This window comes from Crinia signifera, unplaced genomic scaffold (assembly GCF_055691185.1).
Source record: "Crinia signifera unplaced genomic scaffold, ASM5569118v1 HAP2_SCAFFOLD_98, whole genome shotgun sequence".
NCBI classification, from domain to species: domain Eukaryota; kingdom Metazoa; phylum Chordata; class Amphibia; order Anura; family Myobatrachidae; genus Crinia; species Crinia signifera.
Window position 1 is genome coordinate 235,523 of NW_028142852.1, and position 6,785 is coordinate 242,307.

Genomic DNA, 6,785 nt, shown 5'->3' on the forward strand with positions numbered 1-6,785 from the left:
CCAGATTCAATCTGTCAATCAAACACAGCAGCCAATCAGAGAGCTGGCCATTGATCAGCAGGCCCTTTATGACATCACAGACAGACCCACGGAACTCTCTGTGCTTGTCTGCTGGCTGGCTGTCAGTTGGGTGGGTGGGCGGCAGAGGGGGAGGATGTACGTCTCGTTTCTCCTGAAAATTGCGGTTTTTCTGCGTTTCCGGAAAAAGTCGCGGTCCGACGCGCAAAATTGGGGTATCGTAGAAATCGCCTTTTAAAGACGCACCTTTCTGGCCCCACAAAAATGGGCATTTCAAATTAGAAACAAGTCAAATGAACAAAATAGTGTGAATAAGTAAGTATTTCAGGGGTGAGTTAGCAGGTTATTGGGGTAGTAAGTCCTGATTTTTTTGAAGGTTGCAGTGACCACTACGCCATTCAAAATAGGCAGGCTTTAGCATAAGCAGTTAGGCCCCGTAGGATGATTTTAGCTAAAATGTGCCCCAAACACTCAAACCGGCTTGTATCTTGCAATGGAAAATATGGGAAACATGACTTAGACAGCAAATGATACACTGTATGCCATGTTTCCAAATTTTTATGCACAGTGGTTACAGCATGAAGCGAATGCATGTGAATATACACAGGTGCATTTCATTAAACAAGTCCAATGAGCGTGAAAAAAATGGCCGGCCTGCCTGCTTTCATCCATCATTTGTTCTAAATTTATAATTAATCAATGAGCTGAGGTGGAGTCTTAGCCAGTGGTACCATCAGGGGTGTGTAATGCACTTTAGGGTAGACAGCCAATCAGCTGCCAGATTCAATCTGTCAATCAAACACAGCAGCCAATCAGAGAGCTGGCCATTGATCAGCAGGCCCTTTATGACATCACAGACAGACCCACGGAACTCTCTGTGCTTGTCTGCTGGCTGGCTGTCAGTTGGGTGGGTGGGCGGCAGAGGGGGAGGATGTACGTCTCGTTTCTCCTGAAAATTGCGGTTTTTCGGCGTTTCCGGAAAAAGTCGCGGTCCGACGCGCAAAAGTGGGGTATCGTAGAAATCGCCTTTTAAAGATGCACCTTTCTGGCCCCACAAAAATGGGCATTTCAAATTAGAAACAAGTCAAATGAACAAAATAGTGTGAATAAGTAAGTATTTCAGGGGTGAGTTAGCAGGTTATTGGGGTAGTAAGTCCTGATTTTTTTGGAGGTTGCAGTGACCACTACGCCATTCAAAATAGGCAGGCTTTAGCATAAGCAGTTAGGCCCCGTAGGATGATTTTAGCTAAAATGTGCCCCAAACACTCAAACCGGCTTGTATCTTGCAATGGAAAATATGGGAAACATTACTTAGACAGCAAATGATACACTGTATGCCATGTTTCCAAATTTTTATGCACAGTGGTTACAGCATGAAGCGAATGCATGTGAATATACAAAGGTGCATTGCATTAAACAAGTCCAATGAGCGTGAAAAAAATGGCCGGCCTGCCTGCTTTCATCCATCATTTGTTCTAAATTTATAATTAATCAATGAGCTGAGGTGGAGTCTTAGCCAGTGGTACCATCAGGGGTGTGTAATGCACTTTAGGGTAGACAGCCAATCAGCTGCCAGATTCAATCTGTCAATCAAACACAGCAGCCAATCAGAGAGCTGGCCATTGATCAGCAGGCCCTTTATGACATCACAGACAGACCCACGGAACTCTCTGTGCTTGTCTCCTGGCTGGCTGTCAGTTGGGTGGGTGGGCGGCAGAGGGGGAGGATGTACGTCTCGTTTCTCCTGAAAATTGCGGTTTTTCTGCGTTTCTGGAAAAAGTCGCGGTCCGACGCGCAAAAGTGGGGTATCGTAGAAATCGCCTTTTAAAGACGCACCTTTCTGGCCCCACAAAAATGGGCATTTCAAATTAGAAACAAGTCAAATGAACAAAATAGTGTGAATAAGTAAGTATTTCAGGGGTGAGTTAGCAGGTTATTGGGGTAGTAAGTCCTGATTTTTTTGGAGGTTGCAGTGACCACTACGCCATTCAAAATAGGCAGGCTTTAGCATAAGCAGTTAGGCCCCGTAGGATGATTTTAGCTAAAATGTGCCCCAAACACTCAAACCGGCTTGTATCTTGCAATGGAAAATATGGGAAACATGACTTAGACAGCAAATGATACACTGTATGCCATGTTTCCAAAATTTTATGCACAGTGGTTACAGCATGAAGCGAATGCATGTGAATATACACAGGTGCATTTCATTAAACAAGTCCAATGAGCGTGAAAAAAATGGCCGGCCTGCCTGCCTGCTTTCATCCATCATTTGTTCTAAATTTATAATTAATCAATGAGCTGAGGTGGAGTCTTAGCCAGTGGTACCATCAGGGGTGTGTAATGCACTTTAGGGTAGACAGCCAATCAGCTGCCAGATTCAATCTGTCAATCAAACACAGCAGCCAATCAGAGAGCTAGCCATTGATCAACAGGCCCTTTATGACATCACAGACAGACCCACGGAACTCTCTGTGCTTGTCTGCTGGCTGGCTGTCAGTTGGGTGGGTGGGCGGCAGAGGGGGAGGATGTACGTCTCGTTTCTCCTGAAAATTGCGGTTTTTCTGCGTTTCTGGAAAAAGTCGCGGTCCGACTCGCAAAATTGGGGTATCGTAGAAATCGCCTTTTAAAGACGCACCTTTCTGGCCCCACAAAAATGGGCATTTCAAATTAGAAACAAGTCAAATGAACAAAATAGTGTGAATAAGTAAGTATTTCAGGGGTGAGTTAGCAGGTAATTGGGGTAGTAAGTCCTGATTTTTTTGGAGGTTGCAGTGACCACTACACCATTCAAAATAGGCAGGCTTTAGCATAAGCAGTTAGGCCCCGTAGGATGATTTTAGCTAAAATGTGCCCCAAACACTCAAACCGGCTTGTATCTTGCAATGGAAAATATGGGAAACATGACTTAGACAGCAAATGATACACTGTATGCCATGTTTCCAAATTTTTATGCACAGTGGTTACAGCATGAAGCGAATGCATGTGAATATACACAGGTGCATTTCATTAAACAAGTCCAATGAGCGTGAAAAAAATGGCCGGCCTGCCTGCCTGCTTTCATCCATCATTTGTTCTAAATTTATAATTAATCAATGAGCTGAGGTGGAGTCTTAGCCAGTGGTACCATCAGGGGTGTGTAATGCACTTTAGGGTAGACAGCCAATCAGCTGCCAGATTCAATCTGTCAATCAAACACAGCAGCCAATCAGAGAGCTGGCCATTGATCAGCAGGCCCTTTATGACATCACAGACAGACCCACGGAACTCTCTGTGCTTGTCTGCTGGCTGGCTGTCAGTTGGGTGGGTGGGCGGCAGAGGGGGAGGATGTACGTCTCGTTTCTCCTGAAAATTGCGGTTTTTCGGCGTTTCCGGAAAAAGTCGCGGTCCGACACGCAAAATTGGGGTATCGTAGAAATCGCCTTTTAAAGACGCACCTTTCTGGCCCCACAAAAATGGGCATTTCAAATTAGAAACAAGTCAAATGAACAAAATAGTGTGAATAAGTAAGTATTTCAGGGGTGAGTTAGCAGGTTATTGGGGTAGTAAGTCCTGATTTTTTTGAAGGTTGCAGTGACCACTACGCCATTCAAAATAGGCAGGCTTTAGCATAAGCAGTTAGGCCCCGTAGGATGATTTTAGCTAAAATGTGCCCCAAACACTCAAACCGGCTTGTATCTTGCAATGGAAAATATGGGAAACATGACTTAGACAGCAAATGATACACTGTATGCCATGTTTCCAAATTTTTATGCACAGTGGTTACAGCATGAAGCGAATGCATGTGAATATACACAGGTGCATTTCATTAAACAAGTCCAATGAGCGTGAAAAAAATGGCCGGCCTGCCTGCTTTCATCCATCATTTGTTCTAAATTTATAATTAATCAATGAGCTGAGGTGGAGTCTTAGCCAGTGGTACCATCAGGGGTGTGTAATGCACTTTAGGGTAGACAGCCAATCAGCTGCCAGATTCAATCTGTCAATCAAACACAGCAGCCAATCAGAGAGCTGGCCATTGATCAGCAGGCCCTTTATGACATCACAGACAGACCCACGGAACTCTCTGTGCTTGTCTGCTGGCTGGCTGTCAGTTGGGTGGGTGGGCGGCAGAGGGGGAGGATGTACGTCTCGTTTCTCCTGAAAATTGCGGTTTTTCGGCGTTTCCGGAAAAAGTCGCGGTCCGACGCGCAAAAGTGGGGTATCGTAGAAATCGCCTTTTAAAGACGCACCTTTCTGGCCCCACAAAAATGGGCATTTCAAATTAGAAACAAGTCAAATGAACAAAATAGTGTGAATAAGTAAGTATTTCAGGGGTGAGTTAGCAGGTTATTGGGGTAGTAAGTCCTGATTTTTTTGGAGGTTGCAGTGACCACTACGCCATTCAAAATAGGCAGGCTTTAGCATAAGCAGTTAGGCCCCGTAGGATGATTTTAGCTAAAATGTGCCCCAAACACTCAAACCGGCTTGTATCTTGCAATGGAAAATATGGGAAACATTACTTAGACAGCAAATGATACACTGTATGCCATGTTTCCAAATTTTTATGCACAGTGGTTACAGCATGAAGCGAATGCATGTGAATATACAAAGGTGCATTGCATTAAACAAGTCCAATGAGCGTGAAAAAAATGGCCGGCCTGCCTGCTTTCATCCATCATTTGTTCTAAATTTATAATTAATCAATGAGCTGAGGTGGAGTCTTAGCCAGTGGTACCATCAGGGGTGTGTAATGCACTTTAGGGTAGACAGCCAATCAGCTGCCAGATTCAATCTGTCAATCAAACACAGCAGCCAATCAGAGAGCTGGCCATTGATCAGCAGGCCCTTTATGACATCACAGACAGACCCACGGAACTCTCTGTGCTTGTCTCCTGGCTGGCTGTCAGTTGGGTGGGTGGGCGGCAGAGGGGGAGGATGTACGTCTCGTTTCTCCTGAAAATTGCGGTTTTTCTGCGTTTCTGGAAAAAGTCGCGGTCCGACGCGCAAAAGTGGGGTATCGTAGAAATCGCCTTTTAAAGACGCACCTTTCTGGCCCCACAAAAATGGGCATTTCAAATTAGAAACAAGTCAAATGAACAAAATAGTGTGAATAAGTAAGTATTTCAGGGGTGAGTTAGCAGGTTATTGGGGTAGTAAGTCCTGATTTTTTTGGAGGTTGCAGTGACCACTACGCCATTCAAAATAGGCAGGCTTTAGCATAAGCAGTTAGGCCCCGTAGGATGATTTTAGCTAAAATGTGCCCCAAACACTCAAACCGGCTTGTATCTTGCAATGGAAAATATGGGAAACATTACTTAGACAGCAAATGATACACTGTATGCCATGTTTCCAAATTTTTATGCACAGTGGTTACAGCATGAAGCGAATGCATGTGAATATACAAAGGTGCATTGCATTAAACAAGTCCAATGAGCGTGAAAAAAATGGCCGGCCTGCCTGCTTTCATCCATCATTTGTTCTAAATTTATAATTAATCAATGAGCTGAGGTGGAGTCTTAGCCAGTGGTACCATCAGGGGTGTGTAATGCACTTTAGGGTAGACAGCCAATCAGCTGCCAGATTCAATCTGTCAATCAAACACAGCAGCCAATCAGAGAGCTGGCCATTGATCAGCAGGCCCTTTATGACATCACAGACAGACCCACGGAACTCTCTGTGCTTGTCTCCTGGCTGGCTGTCAGTTGGGTGGGTGGGCGGCAGAGGGGGAGGATGTACGTCTCGTTTCTCCTGAAAATTGCGGTTTTTCTGCGTTTCTGGAAAAAGTCGCGGTCCGACGCGCAAAAGTGGGGTATCGTAGAAATCGCCTTTTAAAGACGCACCTTTCTGGCCCCACAAAAATGGGCATTTCAAATTAGAAACAAGTCAAATGAACAAAATAGTGTGAATAAGTAAGTATTTCAGGGGTGAGTTAGCAGGTTATTGGGGTAGTAAGTCCTGATTTTTTTGGAGGTTGCAGTGACCACTACGCCATTCAAAATAGGCAGGCTTTAGCATAAGCAGTTAGGCCCCGTAGGGTGATTTTAGCTAAAATGTGCCCCAAACTCTCAAACCGGCTTGTATCTTGCAATAGTAAATATGGGAAACATGACTTAGACAGCAAATGATACACTGTATGCCATGTTTCCAAATTTTTATGCGCAGTGGTTACAGCATGAAGCGAATGCATGTGAATATACAAAGGTGCATTGCATTAAACAAGTCCAAGGAGCGTGAAAAAAATGGCCGGCCTGCCTGCTTTCATCCATCATTTGTTCTAAATTTATAATTAATCAATGAGCTGAGGTGGAGTCTTAGCCAGTGGTACCATCAGGGGTGTGTAATGCACTTTAGGGTAGACAGCCAATCAGCTGCCAAATTCAATCTGTCAATCAAACACAGCAGCCAATCAGAGAGCTGGCCATTGATCAGCAGGCCCTTTATGAGATCACAGACAGACCCACGGAACTCTCTGTGCTTGTCTGCTGGCTGGCTGTCAGTTGGGTGGGTGGGCGGCAGAGGGGGAGGATGTACGTCTCGTTTCTCCTGAAAATTGCGGTTTTTCTGTGTTTCCGGAAAAAGTCGCGGTCCGACGCGCAAAAGTGTGGTATCGTAGAAATCGCCTTTTAAAGACGCACCTTTCTGGCCCCACAAAAATGGGCATTTCAAATTAGAAACAAGTCAAATGAACAAAATAGTGTGAATAAGTAAGTATTTCAGGGGTGAGTTAGCAGGTTATTGGGGTAGTAAGTCCTGATTTTTTTGGAGGTTGCAGTGACCACTACGCCATT